This window comes from Somniosus microcephalus, chromosome 8 (assembly GCF_052327205.1).
Source record: "Somniosus microcephalus isolate GS21.2 chromosome 8, FLI_Smic_1.0, whole genome shotgun sequence".
NCBI classification, from domain to species: domain Eukaryota; kingdom Metazoa; phylum Chordata; class Chondrichthyes; order Squaliformes; family Somniosidae; genus Somniosus; species Somniosus microcephalus.
In genome coordinates, this window is record NC_140994.1 from 41,973,904 (window position 1) to 41,998,227 (window position 24,324).

Sequence of the window (24,324 nt, forward strand, 5' to 3'; positions counted from 1 at the left end):
TGACCGTTGGCATACTTTTATCTACTCTGATCGTGTGTTCTCCTGGAAGGCAGCCTAGACCCTGAAATAGGTCGTTGTACTCTTTCATGAGTTCATCATAGACTGTCTCTCCTTCGCTTTCCACAACGAGGACTCTCTTTACCAGGTTCAGTCTCTCACAGGCTATTAAACCTAGTATGACTTGCACATCCTTTGGCACCATGATTAATGCTAGCGTGTGCTCTCTGTCCTTGTGTGTCACTTTGACAATGCATTTTCCTTTCACTGGTATATTAGTACCTGAGTATCCTGTCACTTTCACTTTTATTCCATGTATCTTTGGTCTGGGTCTAATTTTCTTAAAATCAGTCTCTAATATCACATTAACTTGTGCTCCAGTATCCAATTTAAATGGAATATGTATGTCATTCACTTTTAGTGTCAACATCCAGTCTCTTTTTTCTTTTTTGTTTTCAGACACAACATCCACATTGAACTCCTCTATCTCGCTTTCATCTACTGCATGGACCTTGCTTTGTTGCGCTTGGTTCTTACAGCAACGGGCATAATGGTTGTTTTTGTTGCAACTATTGCATGTTTTACCATATGCTGGACACTTTTTTGGTGGATGCTGTGTATTGCATCGACTACATGACTTTCGATTGTCCCTTTCATTTTTGTTCGCTGGCCACGCCTCTTTTTCACATTGGCGCTCTTTTTGTTAAACGGTTTGTGTCCATTCATTCTCACTGCATCCACGTTGCAGCTACTGTCACTGAACAGCTCCTTTGCCTGCAACTTCACAGTCTCTGTAGCCCTACACAGTGCTATGGCTTTTCCCAGGTCTAGAGCTTGCTCTCTTAGCAGTCTTTCCACACACCAGTCTGTCTTTTATCAGCGAGTCTGTCAGTCCCCCAAATTCACACGTTTTGCTTCGGTTTCTCAGTTCAGTCACATACTGATCAATAATCTCTCCCATTTTCTGTACACATGTGAAAAATCTGTGCCTCTCAAACGTCATGTTACGTTTAGGTATGCAGTAGGCCTCAAACTGTTCCATTATTTTATCTAGCTTCATTTTGTCTCCATCAGCAGCGAATGTGAAGTTATTATACACCTCCAGCGCTTCATCACTCACGACATGTAAGAACACTGACGCTTTCATTTTATCACTTTTCTCGTCAGCTCCGATTGCCGCTAAATACAACTCCAAATGTTGTTTGAACCTCCTCCAATTTTCAGCCACATTACCTGTCAACTGAAGCTTCGCCGGTGGGTGTAAACCTTCCATTTTTCACTTCGTTAGCTATTCTCTAAAGGTAGGTAACGATGTTCTCTTTTGGCTTGCTAATATGTGGAGAGCTGATTTCACTTCAGATTTTTCCTCTTCATCTCTTTCAATCACTTCTGACACCATGTATTGATTTCTTTGTGGGTTCAATGACGAGACATTTATGAAAGAGAATGTCTTTTAATCTAAAGTTTGTTCAACTCTGTTAACAGCATTACAGGAGACACCATGTTAGAGATCCATCTAAAACGAAACTAAAACTAAACTGCTTGTCTCTCACATGCCCTCTGCTGGTCAGGCATAAATAATCAATCAGGCAAATATGCTGGTAAGGCATCATAATCAAACAGGCAAATACCATCACTATTTGCTGATATCATTACAGGCTGGAGGACTGATTGTTGCAAAAAGGCTGCTCTCTGCTTGGTATAGCTTCATCAATCAGGGAGCAGCCTTTTCTGGTCCTCCAGACCATGGAAGTTTAAAAAGCTAAAGCTGAACCCTATATAAAATCAATTTTGTGCCTTTAAAATGAGGAGAACCGTCAGGGGCTGTGGGAGCCAAATAAAAGGGGTTTATGGGCCAGATTGGGCCCATGGGCACCATGTTGGATACATTTGCTCGTGATAGCTTGAATGACAGAGACACCTTAAAATACTTAAGATAGTTTATAACATTTTGAAGACAAATGTTGCAATAATATACACAATCCCAGGTGTGAGGATCCAGGTTAAATTAGGATCATTCATCATTTTAAACATATTAGCAAATCTCATTTACTTGCTAACTGAAAATAATCAGCGAGGTCCAAAGAACACACTTTTGTTGATTACTAATTGTATTTCACCATTTTGAATATTTTGGCATTTATCAAATAGGCTTCACTATTGAGTTATTTTTATCCTAAATTGACCAAAAGTGTACAGGACACTGTAAATATTAATCCCAATGTGTTATAAATTGCCAAAATCCTGTGCCAGTTTTGAGTAACTAGTTACAATTTTTCAATGTATTCAGTCTACTCAGTACTCTTAACAGTTACAACCTGTCAATCTGAAGTATTTCCCCACACATGTTAAAAGACTAGCACCCAATGCCTGATGGCAGGAGTTTATAAACAATTGCACTTTAAGAACTTTGACCTATTTAAACTGAAATTACAATGCTTTTCCAAATTAAGGGGCAGCGCTACATTTCTGGTTGGCATTAATGCAGCTGTTACACTTCAGTAACTTATAGCAATAGAACCTCATGACTGAATAATCGTTCCCATTAATTGCCAGTGTAATCTTGCTGCTGTCGCAGAAGCAATTTTTGTCCACGTAAATGCTACGTTCACAGCAAGCAATGACATGGCAATACTGTCAAGTATCCTGTTCTTTGAAGTTTATTGAACACAAAGGTCACACAGGTTGTCCAATCTGGAGGGTCCACAATAACAAAGGTTATTTTATCAATATTTTATCACAGTAATAGGTAGTCCAATTACCTCACCACCATGGCCAACACAGGAGAACAATTTTCAGCACTGTCATAATGTTAAAGGTAAATCTGCTAATAATCCATTGTGGACTGCAGGGCTAAGGCTCTAAACTGTCACTGATGTGAACAGCAGCCAACTATTCCGGTTTCTCCAGGCAGCCATTGTTGGAACGCAAATCCTCTCCAGGCCCACTGATGTCTTTGAGTTCTCTGCATCCCTTCTCATGGTGATCTGCTTGGTTCAACCTATCTAAACTTTCTACTACCATATTTATGGAGACTATGCAGCCAAGTGGCTGCTCAATAAGGTCCAGGTGTTGTAGCATCTCCTGCCGAAAAGCAATGGTAAATATTTTTTTTACATAGATATATTTACAAAGATCTGCATTCTGTCACATTTTCAGGAAACACCATGCATGGCCTAAAGGGAAAACAAGTGTTGATTAGTGCCTGTCATACCTGTATCATTTGGGGCATGGGCTAGTGTCCTGCAGGGGGTTCATGTTCCCTTCATCCTCTTCCCACCAAGGCTTTAGTGTCAGCTTTAATTAGGACACATTAATGTGATGTGGAATTAAATCAATCTTGATCAAATTTACATAACCGAGAATTTGGTTTCACGTCGGATTCCGGAGTGAGGTGGGTGGCATGTCTGGACAGATGGCCAAAGATATTAGCACGAGACTCATTCCAAATTGGACCTTGGGCTCCATCTACACAAAACCGGTGAGCTGTGGACGCCAATCCGGTATTCCGACGTGGCCCTGGAAAATTCTACAAGTATGTCCTGGGAGGGGAGTAGGCAAACGGTGGGGTGGGTGGGGGGGTAGGGGGAGACCAAGCCAACAGTGGCCCACAGTAATGATGTAGAGCCAGGAGGAGCATTGCTGCTTCTCCTGGCTACACATTAATGTAAGGGAACCTTTCCATCACCGGCATCCAGCGCTCCCTTTAAGGACCGCTGGTTAGGCCGCAGTAAACGCAGAAAAACTGAGCGGAGCTTTCACGGTGCATGCTCCGGCCAGTTTATGCCAAATTTGGCAGCAGAGTTCCGAACCAGTTCTGAATCAGCATATTCAAGCAGCCCACCACCTGTCTTAGATGAGCACCACGAATACTTTGGCAGCAGTGCCCTTCCAGGGGAGATTGGCTGTGTGAGATTGCGCGCAAAAACTTGTCTCCCCAACTTTACTTTTTTTTTTAAATGAACAATGTGAATCAATTTCTCCCCTTATGTGCCATGTTAACTGCTGAAGCTGAATTTGTGCATTAACTTTTTACTCCCAACAACAAGTTTGGGAATGTGGGAAAATTGTCCTAATGCTTCATTAATGCTAACACAACAAATTGCTATGCATTAATGCAATCAGTTTGTGTGCTATCTCTAAATGCACAGTGCAAAGTAAGCCCTAAGCAATCACAATCAAAAATTCAATATGAATTGAAGCACACAGCCAAGTTGTAACAATGTTAGATTTGCGCGTACTTTGTGATTAGATCCAGCTTAGCCCTGAGAGCAGTAATATATTACAATTAAAGTGCAATGTAAGGCTGTTGCTGCTTAAATACTTTGTGCTTACAGGCACATTGACGCCACGCTGGGGATTCTTGGGCTGTCTACATTCCTGGACCAGCTAGGAATAGCTTTGTAAACTCTGCTTAAACATCACCATGTTGTCTGCTGGGGTAAGTCTGTACTGAGCAGACATTTAACAAGTACATTTTGCAAGACTTCCCTCCTGGCATAGATCAAAAAAATCAGGCACAGAAGTCAGTGTTCCCAATTCCCAGCACCCCAGATCTCCCAGTAATTATAATTAATCATTGTAAAATCGGGAGCACCATGAATTAGACACACTGACCTCTGTATCCAATATCTGGTATGTCTGGTTGTGTGAAGTTTTAGTTTAATTTTTTTAAATACAGTACTTCCTTTTTTCCCCCCCAAGTTTCTTCTTGTGTAATATCCCCCCAGTTTTGCTGGCTTCCCCTTGGCACCTCTGCTTTTGTGAGGACAGCTGGTTGACCGCAATCTAGATCCATGCCAATTACCTCAGCAGCCAATGCCAGGGACTGCGGGCATGCATTTTATGCTGGAGGTCAGCAGGAACAGGAATTCGCTCATACAGAAGGCAGCAGTTGGAATCACTTCAAGTAGCAGCAGGGTCTGGGGCTGCAGAAGGAAAGATGCCGAGCTGTGCCATCTGCTGCAAGGACACCTGTGGCTACCTTGCAGCATGGGGCAGGAATATCGACGTCAACTGTAGCCTGAAACTTGGTTACACTTCCTTGTGGGCAAGCTGCAATGCTGAGTTATGGGGAGAATGCCATGGAGTCTCCTCACCAGAAACTCATGCAGCACCACCTCAACGTCAGGAGCAATCAAACAGGTTATCGGGATCACTTGTTTGCACACTCATGCCTGCACCTAGGGTTTCCTAGCCCTTCATTTTTGATGCCCACCTCTTAATGTCCTGCTCTTTCAGCCTTGGCAAAAGCTCTTGATGGGTACAGATGTCTTTTATGGTTTCAGAAAGCTTACTGAATATTTGTCCATCTATTGTGACACTCCCCTCTAAGTGTCCTCATCTCTTTAAATTTCACTGACATGCTATTTTCCTCTCCTACCACCAGTGTCTTTCCTAGACTAGTCTCAATTTTCATCTGTAAATAATTATTCAAATCCTTCGACCAAGTGTGGCACCAAGGAGTCCTCGTAAAACTGAAGTTACTGGGGAAAATTTTCCACTGGTTGGAGTCATACCTAGCATAAAGGATGATGGTTGTGGTTGTTGGAGGTCAATCATCTCAGCCCCAGGACATCACTGCAGGAGTTCCTCAGGGTAGCATCCTACACCCAACGATCTTCAGCTGCGTCATCAATGACCTTCCCTCCATCATAAGGTCAGAAGTGGGCTGTTCGCTGATGATCATACAGTGTCCAGCTCCATTTGCAATTCCTCAGATCATGAAACAGGCCATGCCTGCATACAGCAGGACCTGGTCAATATCCAGGCATGGGCTGATAAATGGCAAGTAACATTCACACCACACAAGTGCCAGGCAATAACTATCACCAACAAGAGAGTGTCTAACCACCTCCCCTTGACATTCACTGGCATTACTATCACCGAGTCCCCCACCATCATTAACCTGGGGGCCCTCATTGACCAAATATAGCATCAAAAATCAGCATTTTGTTGGAGTTGCTATATCCCCAGGCTCCTAGAAAATGAAATTTGTGACGTTAATATTTGTATTCCCCCTTTCCTTTCATGTGCTTATGGAATGTTGTGTTAAGTTACAAGCTTGTATATTCAGTGCAACTGCACCATCTCTGTCCTGTCTCACTCACCTCCCATCCACAGTATGAATTTTTCGAGTGTTCATTTTTTCCCCTGGAAGTTCCAAGTTAAATGTTAAGAATTTGCTGGGACATCAGTGATTAATGGAAAGCAGAGTGTCATTGCATCATCAGTCCTGTCGTTATGAGGCACCTCTGTTTACAAACAGGGGATTGGTGTTGTTGCATCATCAGTCCTGTTGTTGTGAGGCACCTCTGTTTACAAACAGGGGATCAGTGTCATTGCATCATCAGTCCTGTCGTTATGAGGCACCTCTGTTTACAAACAGGGGATTGGTGTTGTTGCATCATCAGTCCTGTCGTTATGAGGCACCTCTGTTTACAACCAGGGGATCAGTGCCGTTGCGACATCAGTCCTGTCGTTGTGAGGCACCTGTTTACAAACAAGGGATCGGTGTCATTGCGTCATCAGTCCTGTCGTTGTGAGGCACCTCTGTTTACAACCAGGGGATCGGTGCCGTTGCGTCATCAGTCCTGTTGTTATGAGGCACCTCTGTTTACAAACAGGGGATCGGTGTCATTGCATCATCAGTCCTGTCGTTGTGAGGCACCTGTTTACAAACGGGATCAGTGTCATTGCATCATCAGTCCTGTTGTTATGAGGCACCTCTGTTTACAAACAGGGGATCGGTGTCGTTGCATCATCAGTCCTGTCGTTGTGAGGCACCTCTGATCCCCTGTTTGTAAACAGAGGTGCCTCACAACGACAGGACTGATGATGCAATGACACTGATCCCCTGTTTGTAAACAGTGTCATTGCATCATCAGTCCTGTCGTTGTGAGGCACCTCTGTTTACAAACAGGGGATCGGTGTCGTTGCATCATCAGTCCTGTCGTTGTGAGGCACCTCTGTTTACAAACAGGGGATCGGTGTCGTTGCATCATCAATCCTGTCGTTGTGAGGCACCTGCTTATAAACGGGGTCAGTGTCATTGCATCATCAGTCCTGTCATTGTGAGACACCTCTGTTTACAAACAGGGGATTGGTGTCGTTGCATCACCAATCATGTCTGACACTAGATTATTAAAGTTGCGACTAATGCACAATGGAGAATGCTGCTTTATACAAAGCATATCACTGAGTGGCCTTGGCAGCATAACTCAGGATCACTGCAGCCCATGACGCAAGCTGTCTGTTTGGTGTAAATGGTCTGTTTGGTTTATACAATATGCAGAGATACACACCAGGGATTGGGATAAATAACTGAATGCCACCAGCTGCATAACATATGCTCAGTGTGACATGGGGAGGTTATTCTCCAGAAATATTGATTCCTGATTATATATATATTTTTTTAAAACAGTGAGCTTAAAATAATGTTTCCCTTTTTTCACTTTACCAGCAAGGATTAGGCTGTAGAGATACACATCAAGTGCTGCCATGTGATGTGGTCTGAAATAAAAAAGAAATAAATCAGCAAAGAATGTAAAATATTTTATCCAAATTCTTTTTTAACAATAAACATATTAAAATAAAGGAGTTATAAGCAATTTAATAAGAAACTGCTTAGAGTATGATCCTAAGAAATTTAAAAAGAAGGCTGCTTAGATTACGATTCTGGATTCTACAGAGGACAAAGGTCCCAGGTTCAATCCCCTGTCTGTGCTAAGTGAGCTGATCTACGCCAGGATCACACTGGGGCCAATACAATTTGCCTTAGCTCCTAGTGCTTGGGAAAGGGAAAATTGAGCCTTTCTATACCATACTCCCTCAATCAGCACTCCAACCTGAACAGCCCACAGCTCGGATGACCTACTAAGGGTTAGTTACAGCACTTGCCTGCCCTTTAAAGAGGTAAACAGGTGATCGAGCACTACCATTGCAGGTTTTTCTGATTGTGCTTAAATTGTAATCCATCATAGCACCGAGAATGCACAATAGGGTAGGTTTTCTGAGTCCTCACTTAAGGTGAGGTACCTCACATGCTACAGACACAACTGGATAAATTAAGGGCGAGGACATCTGTTAGTGCACTGAAAGCAAGAAAAATAATTAGCTCTCAGTTAATGCACAATTAGAGCAAATGAAATCCCTTATTGTAAAAGTAAGCAGAGAGAGAAAGATAAACACACGCAGTACATTCTAAAGTCATATAATCCTCATAGCTGCCAGCCTTACATTCCACTACTGATGTAATGTAACATATGTCTGCACAGCTGTTCCAAGGGATTTGACCACATTATATTGACTTTTTATTTCTGTAGTTATGGTTTTGGCACACCCACTTTCACTTTGCCACACCCATCCTGGAGATTGTGTATTGGCCTCTTGCATTGTTCCACGGAAGCTCAACGTAAACTCAAGGAACAGCACCTCATCTTCCGATTAGGCACTTTACAGCCTTCCGGACTCAATATCGAGTTCAACAATTTCAGATCATAACCTCAGCCCCTATTACATTTTTACTTATATTTTTTTTCCACCCCTTTGTTTTGGGTTTTCCCTACCCCCCCTTTCCTTTTTTTTTTCCTCTCTCCCACATGGCAGCTGTCTCTCATTCTGCCAGAACATTTCATGCCTAATCCGAGCCGTCTTTTGTCTCCACTAGTCCTATTACCATCTCGTCTGGTTTTGAATACTTCTTAATGTCTCTTCACTTCTTTTGTTCTATCGCAGCCCTGCCTTTCGATCTATTTCATTTCCTTTCCAGTTTTGAAAAAGGGTTAGACCCGAAACGTCGACTAATTTCTCTCCACGGATGTTGCCTGGCCTGCTGAGTTTTTCCAGCATTTTCTGTTGTTATTTCGGATTTCCAGCATCTGCAGTATTTTGCTATCATAAAGAACCACTCGTTTGTATTGTACACCACTATAATATCCAATATTTTTACCCTCTATATTTTGCGAATTAATCCAATTTGCTACATGTCGTATTGAACCTCTCTGTTTCAACACATTGGCCTTGAAATTTGTCTGTCCAGCGCCCATTTTTCAGGTGCTAAAGGGCCTCCTAAGTCTCCAATATAGCGAGCAGGAAGCCGCCCGCCATATTGGTAAAGGCTAAAAAACCAGCACGCAATGCCCATACCTGAAACAGGCATTAGATCCTTTGCATATGCAAATATGGCACCTAATGCCTGTTTGAGGCCCCCACTGCACGACAGATTTGCCCTGCGGAAAACCAGGCCTACATGCGGTCTAACAGGCAATCCTTAAAAGGAACGACTGTTAGGCCACAACCAACAAGGTAAGTTTGTTAAAATATACTTACCTGAATGTGGTGCTGGGAGGAGCAGGCGTGAAGTAATGAGAGTCAATTTGGAGGGCCAAGCACATTTTATCTTTCCTGCCTCCTACCTTAGCACAGAATATTCCTTCAATTCCTTCCTCCCCTCCCTCCCACCGCCACCACCCGCCACCACCCCCCACCTCCCAGCCTCTGCACCTGCTGAATATCTGTTACATCTCCAGCTTTTTCCAGTTCTGATGAAGGGTCCCAGACCTGAAACGTTAACTCTGTTTCTCTCTCCATGGATGCTGCCTGGCCTGCTGAGTGTTTCCAGCATTTTCTGTTATTACAGTTCCTTCTTTACCTGTTACCTGGTTGTCCCTCATTGGCTGCTGATGTGTGCAGGCTGAATTGTGTTTATAAAGGCTACATTGTGATTTACACACACTTCACCCCTTTTACATGGGATGTACGCCAATGACAACTCCATTGCGTATGCAAATGAGCTGACCCAGGAACTCTTGTGTATATAGCACTCCAGGTCATTGGCAGGCACAAATCTTTCTTCATTGGGGTAACAGCGATACAACTCACCACATGGGAATTCGGGGCCCTTATTTTTTTATTTATTATATTTACAACACGTACCAAATGAGATAGTTAATGCTGTGGTTGAGCACATTAGAGCTGCGACAGCGTATGCTATGAAATGATAGACGATGGGTTCTTGTCAGTAAATCACCACAATACTAGTCCCTAATCTCAGCACTGTCACCATGGTGAAGTACAACTAATAGCCAGGTGTTTACCCACTGAGATAGGTGGAAATCAATAATTACTTTCGAATGCTCAGATCAATCTGTGCATCAAATTGCTCAGTGACATTTGCTGGAACAGGTCTCCTATCCTTGTCTTGGGAAGGGTGTGAAATATAAGGGAAAAAAAAGAGAGGCCAAGGTGAGAAAGTAATAAAAATGTGTCTTTTTTAAATAAACTGGAACTCCATTTTGAGCGCAAAACAGAGGATATGAGTTTAAATTCAAAACCTTTCAAACCAGCCTTCAGGCCTATAGTAATTTTTCTTCAAGCAGTTCCAGATAAAGCAACTAATATTGTGTTGATTATCGATATCAACCCCGATGGGAATGGCTCATGGGAGGAGTTAAAATCATCCAAATCCACAGTTGCGACCCTAAGACATTTTAACTTCACCGATTTTGAAGTTGGCCAAGGCTCCTATTGTAAGCAGACGGGAGCCTAATTTAATTCTAAAAGTCACAGCCCAATGATGCCATTGGTGCCACGGCCCCATTTTAAATTTGACGTTCGGGAGGCCCACGCGAGGCCAACCCCAAATTGCCAAACCATGGCAGGAGTCGCAAAGTGGCCAGAAGAGGCCAAGGTAAGTTCAAATAGATTTTACATTGATGTGGAATCTTTGTGGGCCAGGAGGAACAAGGTGTAAGGGGTCGTTTTAACGAGCTTATGGTGTGCTAGATCGGTTTTGATTTCGCACTGCTCGTGAGCGGTTCCGAAGCGCTCCCCCCTCACCGGTTCTAGACACTGGGCTTATTGCCAGACAACCTTGATGTGTGGCCCAACTTGTGACTCGGAAGACAAATGGATCAGGTGAGACAAGGTGAGTTTTAAATCAGAAATATCTTTATTTTTAAGGAGAATAAACACAGAGAATGCAAGAATCAATTTAGACAAAAATCATTAGCACGTCTCCCAATGGGAACTAAAATTTAACACACAAGGAATAACTTTGACTATCTTAAATCATACAACAATTCTTAATCAGCGGTATACTAAAACAGGGGTGGGAAAAGCGCACGGACACATCGAGGGATAAATCACACTCCTGAATTACAAAACCCTTAATGTTACAAACCCTCCCGTTGCTAAAATATACCTCAACTAGGTCAGCTAGGTAGAGTTGGGCCTTTATGCTCACCAGAATTTTAAAACCCTCCTGGACCTTGGTACTCCTTGTTACGTCCGGGATCTCCAATCTTCCTTATGGGACCGGCTCCTAGACCCGCTCTCCTGCACAAACTTGGAAGTCCTCTGAACTCCTCGAGCCGTCTCCTCTTCCGCACGGTCTTCAAACTCCTGATGGTATCTGGACTTGGACTTCACTGCTTCTGGTGAATCTTGTGGATCTGTCTGAGTCTGGCTGAATCTCTCTCCTGCACAATCTTGAAAGTCCTCCGAACTCCTCGAACCGTCTCCTCTCCACTCGGCCTTTGAACTCCTGATGGTCTTGGATCTGGACTGAACTTCTGAATCTGCTCTCCTGCACAATCTTGTGGGTCCTCCTCGCTCTGTCCTTGACCTCATGTCTGTGTGAATCTGTGATGGATCTGTCGGAATCTCACTGAATGAATGTCTTGCTGTCGATTTTCCCTCAACAGTTATACTGTTTATCATATCAATAGCAGTAAGTTCTGGAATCTCCTAATCGGTGATGACTCAGGCTGCTGTAAGATACTGCTGGTGTCACCTTTTGAACTGAGCCATGAGAACTGCCAACTCCATCTTGTGTTCTCACAATGTGGCCATTTCAGGGGTTTCACCAATCTAGACTGTATTTTCTGGATTTTGCAAATCCTACAAAGGGCCCAGCAAAGAATCCTTGGGCCTACCCAGCCCTGGCCTTGCCTGGGCTTGTAACCCCTCCCCTCAGCACTTACCTTACCCATCGGCGTCCAGCACCCACCCCAATATCCCACTACAGTCCTGATATAATTCCCACCAAGTTAAAATTGAGCCCACTGACTTTTTAGATTTCTACATATCTTAATACTCAACACAAATGCACTCCCTTTCCTCTACAGGTATATTATGAGAAAGCAAATTATTATTTAAATGGAGTGAGGCTACAAAATGCTACGGTACAAAGGGATCTGGGGTCCTAGTACATGAAACACAAAAAGTTAACATGCAGGTACAGCAAATAATTAGGAAGGCTAATGGAATGTTGGCCTTTATTGCAAGGGGTATGGAGTATAAAAGTAGGGAAGTTTTGATGCAACTTTACAGGGCGCTGGTGAGACTGCACCTGGAGTACTGCGTACAGTTTTGGGCTCCATATTTAAGGAAGGATATACTTGCACTGGAGGCAGTACAGAGAAGGTTCACTAGGTTGATTCCTGGGATGAAGGGGTTGACGTATGATGAAAGGTTGAGCAGGTTGGGCCTATACTCATTGGAGTTTAGAAGAATGAGAGGTGATCTTATTGAAACATATAAGATTCTGAGGGGGATTGACAGGGTGGATGCTGAGAGGATGTTTCCCCTAGTCAGGGTATCTAGAACTAGGGGGCATAGTTTCAGAATAAGGGGTCGCCCATTTAAGATGGAAATGAGGAGGAATTTCTTCTCTCAGTGGGTCGGGAGTCTCTGGAATTCTCTACCCCAGAGAGCTGTGGAGGCGGAGTCATTGAATATATTTAAGACGGAGATTGACAGACATTTGAACTACAAGGGAGTCAAGGGGTTTGGGGAGAGAGCGGGAAAGTGGTGTTGAGGCCAAGATTGGATCAGCCATGATCTTACTGAATGGCGGAGCAGGCTCGAGGGGCCGATTGGCCTACTCCTGTTCCTGTTTCTTATGTTCTTATGTTCTTATTAGCAGTATAGAGACATTTTTTGTCATTTCATTGTTACCTCTACTCTGATTTACAAATAAAAACAAAGGATATCAGCAGGCAGAATTGGAATCAAAGAGGTGAAAGGAAATAGAGAGCTATTTTCTTTAATTAAATACATTGGCCCTGAATTTGCCGTCAGCAACAAAGCAAAGTCGTTTGCTGCTGACCCCGAAGTATGCTTCGCACAAGGATCTCGTGATCCCCGTGTCGAGAACTTTGGGTTCTGACCTTGAAGTTAATTCAATTCAACGGAACTCAATGGGGATTCCCTTGTGCGAACTGCTGTGACGTCAACAGGCTGTCTAAGCAGCCAATCAAAAGGCAGAATGCTCAGACAGCGAACAAGGAAGTGAGTACGCCCTTAAAATTCTAACTGTTTTAAATGTTAGAGAGAGCAAAAGATTGGGGCTCTCACATGGGGAAAAGGCAAACCTGAAATAAAGATGCACAAACTTAAAACATTTAAAAAAAAATTTTGATAAGTTTCTTAAACATTTAAATTTTTTATTAAAAAGGACAAATATCACACTGCACAAGATTAAAATTAGTTTTCCAGGCCCTTAACCTTTGTTTAGCAGTCAATACGCTGTTAAAACCCTAGTTGGGCCTAACTTTCAGTGGGGAATTTAAGAATGTACTTACTGCAGAAGAGCCGAAGTTTTCATCAGTTTCAATGGTTTCACCGATTGCCGGCTCTGTGGGGGAGTCGGTGGGGCGGGGAGGCGGTGGGCACAGCACAGCCTGTTTCAGAGCTGTCATTGACAGGCTTCGGGATTTCCACCTGTGCTAGCACAGGCGCCAAATACCAACGTTGGTCAGTTTCAAAGGCAGTATGACGACGTAATCTGACAGTTCGCCGTCATACTGACCGCAAATTCAGGGCCAATATGTTAAAGCACATCTACTAAATTGCAGTCCAAAGCAGTTAGAATGGTGAATGTGTACAGATAAGCATGAAGTAAATGAATGGTTTGGTAACACCTTTTCTCCCGTGTTCTAATATACCAGAAATGACTGGTGTTGGTAAAGATCAAATTTTTTGAAGAATTATTTTAAATAATTAAGAAAGTTATCATTGTTTTGAAATGTGATAAGGTGTCAGATAAAAGCCTTTTAGGTCCTGATGGTTTATTTGGATTCACTGGGGGTGAAATTGGGTATCGCCCCATTTCGGGCACTAACTTTTGAAATTTTGAAAATTTAGCGCCAGGCGCTAAGGATTCTGAACTTCTACTAAATTGGGTGTTAGCGCCCCAGGAAGGAAGTGGGCCACTAAATCAAGTGCTAATGACCTCAGTGGGGCGCTACAGGGGCACTACCAGCAGAGCGCTAATGAATTTCAGGTGCAATGCATTCAGCAATGATCCTTCACACTGGTTCCTTCCATCATTGTGCAGATGCTCATTTTCAGCGTTGCTGGCTGTGAGGTGGCCTGCAAGCAAGTGAATCAATGGCTATGGCTGTTCCCACTCCCAGGGAGAGAGCTCGTCTGCTCACAGACGTGGTATTGGAGGCTGGAGTGGAGCGAAGGAGGGCAGTGCTGTTCCCAGCCACTGGAAGGAGGCCATCGCCTCAGGTGTTCAGGGCAATGTGGAGGGAAGTGGCCCAGGAGGTCTCGGCTAGTAGTGTGGTGGAACGCAACCTCACAGTGCCGCAAAAAATTCAACGACCTTACAAGGTGAGTACATGCTTCAACAGCTCCTACATACCAGCATCTGAACCTCAGTCTGTGCACACTGCACAAACAACCACACTGCCACCACTCACCCACCAAACATCTTCACCTACTCAAACTCACATCCACATCTCACGCCTTGCCTACAATCACAGCTATTCAACGACGGCAGGCATATCTCCAAAACACATAGCTGGACTCTGACTCAAACATATTCATTTCTCTTGCAGGCCAAGATGGCCCACAATAGGAGGGAGCAGCAGAGAACAGGCGGGGGTGATGCGCAGCTCCAGCAGACCTTCTCAGACCTTGAGGAGCGAGTGCTGCTACTCATTAGACAGCAGGTGGTGGGCGCCATGGCCGTCGGCAACATCGACATCATGGGGGCAAAAACGGTATCTTCAGCCCCTCTCCTTCTCTCATCCCAGTTCCCCCTCACACCGTAAACCTTTCTCACTTTCCACCTTGCGAGAATGTCTGCATTCCTTGCTCCATTCCTGCCCCCCTCTTAACGTGAGTGTTGTGCCTTTATGCTTTCAAATAATCAGCAACCAGACGACCAGCCTATCCTTGAGCCCCCCCACTGAGAGTGAGGAAGGAGAAGAGGAGGAGCAAAGCACCGCGTCACTGCATGTCTCACCCGCAGGCACCACCTCAGATACTGGCACTATGCAATCTTTAGAGGCAAGTTTAGTAGAGGGGTCTGCACTGGGTGATGCACCGGGGATGAGCGGGCTGCAGCAAGGCCAGGGGGAAAGGGTAGCTCAGAAGCCAGCTCCCCGGAGGGCGAGTTCGCGATCGAGTTCTGCTGCACAGGACTCAGGTGAGGACTTCAATGGGTAGGCATTCACAAGAAGGGTGATGGCCATGCACACCAAGATGATAGCCTCTCGGGCACCCTTGCCATTGCACCTATCAGCAATGGTAAGGAGCGTGGAGGAGTCCACCTCAAACATTGCACAGAGCTCTGCGCACACCATGGAGCCCATCATTTCCACTGTGCAGAGGATAGTGGACTCCCAGACAGACCATGCGGATCCAGACCTCATGACGCATGTCATGGGTGATGAGGTAGCTTCCACTGCAGCACAGGCGGAAGTGACGCAACCTCTTAGTGCTGTAATGCAGTCAGTTGCTGCTGCCATCGAGTCTCAAACTGCTCTCATGCAGTCTCAGCTTGATGCCATGGAAAATCTGATGGCTGCCATTGTCACTGGGTCCACCACAGTCCACCGGGGACCTCATGGTGTCACAGCAGGCCATCAATCTGTGCTCCAGTGGATTGGTAGGGATGTTGAGGTGCTGCCCCGGGGGAGTGGGAGTGGGTCAGTGGAGCAGGAACCTGCTGTCCTCTCAGGATGACAGCATTCCTGATCCCACCACGGCCACTTCGCCATTGCACTTGTCGCTGCCTGTGATCCAGCCAGCCCAGACTGCCGCCGCCCAGACTGAGGTCGTGCAGTGTACAGCCGGGCCTTCAAGGCCCAGAGTTGGTCAAGGGCGTCCTACAAGGCCATCTGTAGTCTCTGGTACTGACACTCAGCAGCCTTCCACCAGCCCTGCTGCAGCCACTGGGGAGACACCACGTAGGAGCACTAGATTAGGAAATGGGACTAGAAAGAGAGGAGGCAAGGGTTTGCACAAGGGTGATTAGTCAATATTGTTGTATATATGTGGTTAATGGTTTTTGATAAATGTATTACTGGAATGTTGCAGATTTGGTGCGGTGTCTCATTTCAGTTCTGGAATCACAAAGTGATGGAATGATGACGACGTGCTCAGCAACCAGAACGAGGACTCAAAGTCACTGGAAACAAAGTCTGATGAGGCGGTCACGGACCAACCTTGCAGAATGCCGATTGAGTGGCTGCCTCCTCCGTCGCTGCTGCTCGTCCTCCTGCTCCTCTTCTTCCTCCTCCTCCTCCTCGTCCTCATCCTCACCCTCCTCCTCCTGAGGTGGTGTGGCTATGCCTGGTGGCAATGGTTGTGCCCTCATAATGGCCAAGTTGTGCAGCATGCAGCAGACAACGACAAAAGGTGGCACCCACTCAGCCGAGTACCGGAGGGCTCCTCCCAAGCGGTCAAGGCAGCGGAACTGTTGCTTGAGCACTCCGATGGTCTGCTCAATGATGTTCCTGGTGGCAGCGTAGCTCTCATTATATGAGTGCTGGGCATGAGTGTTGGGGTTGCGGAGGGGAGTCATGAACCAGGTGGAGAGCGGATAGCCCTTGTCTCCTGGCAGCCAGCCTCAAGCTTCATGTGGTGGCTTGAACAGATCTGGCACACCGGTCTGGCGCAGGATGAAGGCATCGTGGCTGCTACCAGGGTCGCCGGCATTGACGGTCATGATTTGCCGTGTGTGGTCGCTCACCAACTGCACATTAAGTGAGTGGCAGCCTTTGTGATTATGAAATACCTCAGGATTGTTATGAGGTGCCCGCAAAGCAATGTGGGTGCAGTCAATGGCGCCCTGCACCATGGGGAAGCCCACTATCCTGGCGAGGCCACATGCACACTCACTGCTTCTCTCTGGTCATGGGGAAGGAAATGTAGTCCCTTCTCCTTCTGTACAGAGCATCTGTGACCTGGCGGATGGAGCAATGGACGGCAAACTGGGAAATGTTGGAGATGTCGCCTGTCGCACGCTGGAATGATCTGCTGGCGTGGAAATTGAGGGCGATGGTGACCTTGACTGCCACTGAGAGAGCTGTGGTGGTCCTGATCTCAGGCTCGATGTCTGGCTGCAGGAGGTGGCAGAGCTCTGTGACCACGTCCTTGCTGAAGCCTTCTCACACACTGGTCCTCAGTGAAATTCATGTAGGAGAACTGCTGCCGGAATAGCCTGGGTGGGTAAGGCCTCCTGTTGAGAGCCCTATTGGCCCTCCTACCTCTGGCCACATTTTGCACTTTTTCTCTGTGCCTCAGTTACCTCCGACATTGACGCTGGAGGGCGAGGTCCAGTGCCAGTACAGCCCCCATGAAAGGATACAAATATTGCACTTTCAAATCTTCCCTCAATGAAACTCAATAATCTTTATGTGCCAGAACACTCGTTAAAATGCAAAACACTGAAATCGGTCAAGAAGCCGCTGCCTATGTGAAATTAACAACGCAGCATTGTTGGCCGACGAAAACTACACCGGAAGTGGACGCTTTTAAATAGCGCTCCTCCAGGAACATCCGATTGAAAGCCACCTCCTCTACCTGTTGCTGTTAACGGCAGGCGCACAAGCAGGAGGTGAGAGGGAATTTTTCATCCGTGGCGCAACCGGGGCGCTGCGCACGGCAATGACATCACGATCTCCGGGCGCAGGAGATCGGGGCGCAATGTATTACCGCCGCCGCAAAACTCCCGCCAAACCCATTTGTGCCCCGTTAGCGCCACCCGGAGGCGCTAACTGGAAGCGCAAAGGAGCCCAATTTCTAGCCCACAGTATTTAAATGTTGTGTGATGAAGACAAATAAGTATAACGTTGAATTAAAATGGGATCAAGAGTTAATTCCAAGGAAGCTGAATAGGAAATGATAAGTCGGTAGTGGTGTAACAGACTGTGTCCCTGATTCCAGGTTAACTTCCATCGCACAACCCATTTTAGTATCTGCCATTGTGGGGAAGGGCTTTCTCTCATCATTAGCAATTTCAGATAGCATTAGGAAAATAGTATGAAGCAAGCACAAGTAGTTTAATAAAATACAAGAAAAATGGATCTGTCATGTAGAAGGAATAATAATGCCTAGTGTGCCGCCAAATGAGATATCTCACTTCAATCATGTTTGCTCGATTGAGTTGAGCAAACAGACCACCTGACATCAAATGATTGCTCTTGCCTTATCAATGACACAGCCAGGTCAACTTTTAATTTTCTGGGACACAACTGTGAAAAGGGGCATTATTTAGAGTCAGTTTTCAGCCAATCAATGACAGATTTGTGACAGCGTGATTCTCAGCTCCAGAATGAATGGTCGGAGTCACTGGAAAACAGATAAGTTTAATGGCAGGCGCACAATAAGACAAAAAGGTATATCAGTCTAAAAATAGAGTGTTAGAAAGAATATTAAAGTATAGTAAAATTAAGAGAGAGATGGGGGAAAGAAAGACAAGAGCATCAGTAAAGTGCTCAAAAAAAATTAAGAATTCTTAATGTACTTATTTCAGTGTAAAATGTTAATATTAATGTAATAGAATAGCTACTCCCAACACCTTAGTGGCGGTATTACTGTAACATTTGTTTGTTTCAGCATCAATGTGACTGAGCTAAAATCTTAAAACACTGGTTGCCACAGAGAGCCTGGAATTCCCTCTGGAGTAGTTTCCAGGATCGGGGTGCTCCATGAAATTCATACTCTTCACTTACATCCAAGGCACCATAGCGAAGATTCCAGGCTCTCTCCACTGCAGCTATCAGAACTTTCAGTTTGGGTGGTCTTAATCTTGTAGACGCGGGAGCCTGGTGAATAATATAGCTACCGTCCCACTGAACGTCTCACCTACTGGGAAAGTCACTTCCTGTTCTGTAAATCTAGGCTTTCTTAGTCACTTTCTTAGCCATTTTCTGTAAATGTGGAAAATTGATGCTGCCACAGGATAAGACTCATTATTTAATAAGTTGGTTCGAGTAATTTGGTTTAATGTGTTTTGGTTTGACACATAATTACCCTCAGCAGTAAATTACCATTCACAAACATTCTACTAGCATTTAATGATTTATGTACTTGGAAACCCAAATCTCTTTGCTCCTCTACAGTTCCTGGTTTCTCATCATTTAGAAAATACTCTGATTTATCTTTCTTGAGTCCAAAGTGGATGACCTTCCACGTGCCCACACTAAACTCCATTTGCCAGAGTTTTGCCCTCTCATTTAATCTGTCTATGTCCCTTTGCAACTTCCTGCTCCCATCTGCACTACTTACTGTCCCTCCTAACTTAGTGTCGTCTGCTGAAATTCCATTCCCAGGCACATCTCCAGTGTAAGTGCTGAAGGTTGACTGGAATATGGGGTGGAATCCAGCTCTGACATGATTCCACTCTGTTCAGAGGAGGCCGGGAAATTCTGATGGGAGGGAAAGGGCGCATCTTCTGCCTTTCTACCCTATGGTCAAGGGGGTATAACTCGGGGAGTTCCTGGTCTTCCCTGGGAAATTCAACCCAGTCTGCTTCATGACTGGCCCAATTGAGAGCAAGTATAAGTTTCATTATGGGCCTAGTAAAGACTCCAAAATGCAGGTGGCAGCAGCTAGTCAATCCCAGAGGGGATTAATTACCTTCCAGAGATTACCCAATAGCTCCTTTGCAAGCTGTAGAGTTGGGCTGCCCTGTTTCGGAGAAGGCCCTTCATAGACCCCCTATGCTGCGCCAGAGCGGCATGGCACCACTCCAAATTTCCAGCCCTTTGGGTCCGGAGCCACTGATACACACTTTCAAGCACTGGTGACCCACCCTAAGTATGATAATGGCCCCATCCCCACAATTTGGATATTGTGTCTACAGGGGTGGCAGGGTGGGGGGGTTCATGGGCAGCTGGCAGCTCCATTCTGCCAGCCGTGTGGGCACCCTGGAATCTCAGGCCCCGAAAGTTATCTGGTGATAGAAAATCGTTTCAATGCCTAGCTTCTCTTTATTTGGATTCATAATTGCATACAAATCTTAAATCCATAGCGATGGCATAATAGTGTTCTTGTCTCCTCACAAGCTGCACTGTGGCATAGCAGAAGGCGAATTACATTCCACAATTGCCAGAAAGTGGATTTTCAATGGCAATCATACTAGCAGGACAAGGTACTGAGCCCCAGAGAGAGAGAAACAGTCAGAGAATAAGTTATCTAGCGCAGTGTCATGTATCTCCAGGTGCAATTGCCATTGGCAAAATCCTGAGAGTGGACTGCCATCCCTGCCTCTTGCCCAGGGAATGGAGCCAAGGGTACGAAAAACAACCAGTCCTCCCAAAATTTTTCTAGTAAATTTGATATGATCTTAAGAGAACTCCATTGCATAAATGCAACTGTTCCTCAATGTTTATGGCTCTGATCCACACCAGTTGCAAAGATTAACATACTGTAGTGTGCCATTCATAGCTCCCACACAAACAAGTCCATTAGAACAAAGTGACAAAGTTGCAAGTAATAGTTAATTAGGTATTGCAAAGCAAGTCCTGCTTAATTTTCTCCGATGGGACTAACTCTGTTATTAAAATATATAATCTACTGTATAATTTATTTTCTATTTATCTCGAATATCCTTGTCTTACACAGAGTAATTCTGGCAGACATTCCTTACAGATTTGTAGTTTTAATTAATCGTGATTAAAATCAAGTAATTTAATTTGTTTCCCCGTTGCTCGCTTCACGCTTTCATTTGCTGCTCACTTGCACCTCATAGGATGGCAATGACAAAGGTTTGAATAGCATCCTTGCTTTGTCTATGACCAGAGATTCACATGTGCTACCAAACTGAGCAGATGTGGGGGGCGGGGGATTGAAATCACATCATTCACTGCCTGCTCAGAACATGGAAATTAGCTTAAGACAAAAAGCTATTCACCCACCTTAGAATGAACAGCTGCACTCAATTTAAATATAAATTGTTATATTAATTTAGCATGTTTTCTTAAAAGAGAATATGTTGGACATGGAGCTATAATTAGCAGAATGACTGAATAGTACCACCCTCTGGCCTCTGTAGCCCTTAGCAATTTGCCTCAATCTGCAGCCCCATACAGGGGATCACTGTCTGCAGTTGTTCATGCATGTAACACCCGTCTTTTGCTGCTTTTAGGCCTGAAGAGCAGAGTTCAACTTGGGTTTTTCACCCTTTTCCCACATTCCAAGGGCTCTTCTAACATGGCGTTATTGAATGACAGTGTGCACTGCACTGGGAGGGATTTGTTAAAGCTGTACTGTGGTGGTAATACAGGCATCCTGCTTCTGTGCAAAGTGGAAATTTACCTGATGTCTGATATTTCTGACTGGCTCAGTAGATGCATTTACAGAAATGATGGGCAATTTTTGAGCTGTACCCCAACTGTTTTATAGCAAGTATTATTTTTAATATGTTTCGTGCCTATTCAGAGGTAGTTTTAAAAAATGTTGTCCAGCGTATCCCAGCAAAGCGCTAACAAGTTGATCAAAACTGTACCATGCAGGAAGGATTTACATTCCATCAGATCTTCCTTTTCTTTCCAGTTATGTTTTTGGTCATTATTCTAGAAATATTTGATTTAATTTATTTAGAATACTTTATTGCTTTAAATGTTTAACAACTCTACAAGTCAATGTTTAGGTTCTTTCAGTTTATGGATTCACAGGTACTAAAATTGAGTTATTCAGGCTTAACATTGACTACAACAATACCAGTCTATGCACAAGTCTCCCCGGACGGCAATAGAACACAAATACATTTCTCGCACAAGTCTCCCAGATCAGGTACATGCCGAGCCCCACTGTTGTGCCACCAGGGATCAGAGAACCTCCTACAGATTATTTAACCATCAGACACAATAGGCTCATGATCAGATTTGTCATTCCATCTAAAGCAGAGATTGTTTGAAGGGAGACGAGACTGATTTTGTAATAGCCATTTAAAAGTAAACAAATCAGTGGTGAGCCTAGAATAAAATAGTAAAAATAATGATGCCTAGAACTGACTGATCAGCCCACTTGCTTCCGAATATTGACTGTTCTGCAAAATCTTACATTCATCTGACCATCTATTGTTGTATGATCACATTAACAAGAAAGCCAGGCTTGCAGTGGGACCACTTCAACTGGGTACAGCAGTTAGATGGATGGAGGGAGGGCAGAAATCACCACTTCTGATCATTATCCGGTGACCTCTGCTGGAAACGAGGGTGCGTGAGTGTTGTGTGGAGATAGGGCGGGGCGTGACCGTGATGTTCACTGCAGTCAGAAGCCAACATTCACTTCTGAGTCACACATGTGAAGAGTAACCTTTTGAACAAGGCACCGGAAAGGCAATGGTTGGAAACAAAGCATAAAATGAGTCGCTGCTTACAGGAAGAGATATATATATATATACACACACAGACACACACCACAACCCCACATGCATGCAAAGTCACCACATAAGTGCTGTTTACAGGAGGCCCACTAGAAAGGATTTTTCTTTATGTGCTGTAACTGCATAACCCAATGTTCTCAATGTTGCGCTCTATTTCTGTTCTCGACATGTAACTTTCTCAATTCTAAATGATTGTATTTTTTTAAATGAGCTCAGTTCTCAAAATGGATTGGATTACAGTTTTTCATAATAACATCTAATTTTAGCCGAGAACTGCATTAAACCCATGAGGAGCAAAATTTGCTCAGCTTAATAAGCCTATTAATCTTTCTGTGCCAGCAGAGCTGCTGCTGTGATGGCAGGAGGACCACAGACAACAATGGACGTTTTTTTTTTCTAAACCTGCAGGGACAGTCTCTAACAGTGGTAATGAACTCAAGATGTACAGTTAACAATGTTCCAATACACCAGTATCCATTTTAGCATTTGGCATTCTCCCAATCTGAAATCAATTATCATTTGCAAAGACTTATAACAGAATGCCTAGTTTCCTATCTTTAAAATGATATTAAATGAAAGGTCATAATGTGGGCCTTTGCCATTGGAGGGCAGAGCTCCACATCTGTGGGAACAAAGTCCAGGCGGAATAGTTGCTGCTGGGATATTTTTCTATGCATATCTCACAGCTCCACAATGCATGAAAATACTGGGGGTATTTCATGAAATTTTAAACCCTTATGGCTTTGTGCAGTTTTGACATTTTTAACTCACCTGCTTGGGTAATCAATAGGGTGTTGAGATACCGCGGCAAACGTGGGAGTCGAGACAGAGCTATTGAAAACACAACTGCTTTATTCTGACCACATGGTAAACAGGAACTAGAAAAGCCCGCACATCCACTTAAATACTTCCCAGACAGGAAGTGCTCCCGGCAGCCTGTCCCTGTGGGAAACAAGTTGCTGGAGGAAAGGGCCCCCGGCTGGGGGCTTCTGCTTAGACTGTCTGTGCCGCCGTGAGCGGATTATGTCCAGTGGTGGCGTGTCGCCACAGAGCTCCCCCCAGAATCCGCTTAGGAGGAGTGGACGAGTCGTGACGGTGGTCTAATGGTTCTGCCGCAGCGGCTCTGAGTGGTCGCCGGTCTGGTTGGTTGGGTCGGGCGGTTCGCCGCCGGCTGTGCTGGCTTGCCGGGGGGACGGCCTCTGGCTGGAGGCTGGGCCACGGGGACCTGTTCCCCTGGTTCTGTGTGTGCTGGTTTGAGCCGGTCGATGGAGACTGTCTCGACCCTGTCGCCGAGTCGCAGCTTGAATACCTTGTCCCCGGTTTGTAGTACCTCGTACGGACCGTCGTACGGGGGTCGCAGGGGCCCGCGGTGCGCGTCGTGTCGCACGAAGACGAAGCATGCCTGCTGTAAATTTGGCGGGACGTGAGGTGCGAGTTCGCCGTGTCGGTTGACCGGAAGTGGGGCGAACTGCTGAGCGGAAGAGAAAGAGTCGAGCCGCTGCTGTTCGGCCGACCAAGACTTGGTAGGCTCCGGAAGGAATTCGCCTGGGACGCGCAGCGGTTGTCCGTAGACTAACTCCGCTGCCGAGGACTGGAGGTCTTCCTTGACCGCGGTGCGTAGGCCGAGTAGCACCCACGGTAGGCGGTCAGTCCAGGTACTGTCCTGCAGGCCGGCGCGGAGTGAGGCCTTGAGT

At 45.2% G+C, this 24,324-nt stretch overlaps 1 long non-coding RNA gene across 1 annotated transcript; it reads right to left on the bottom strand.

The window, feature by feature from the left end:
- Window positions 1-464: 464 nt before the first annotated feature.
- Window positions 465-23,489, bottom strand: LOC147113480 (uncharacterized). Its single transcript, XR_015079218.1, has 3 exons — window positions 23,402-23,489; window positions 7,457-7,509; window positions 465-3,081 (listed from the first exon to the last, which is right to left on the bottom strand). It is a non-coding gene; the product is annotated as an uncharacterized LOC147113480 (long non-coding RNA).
- Window positions 23,490-24,324: the final 835 nt, after the last annotated feature.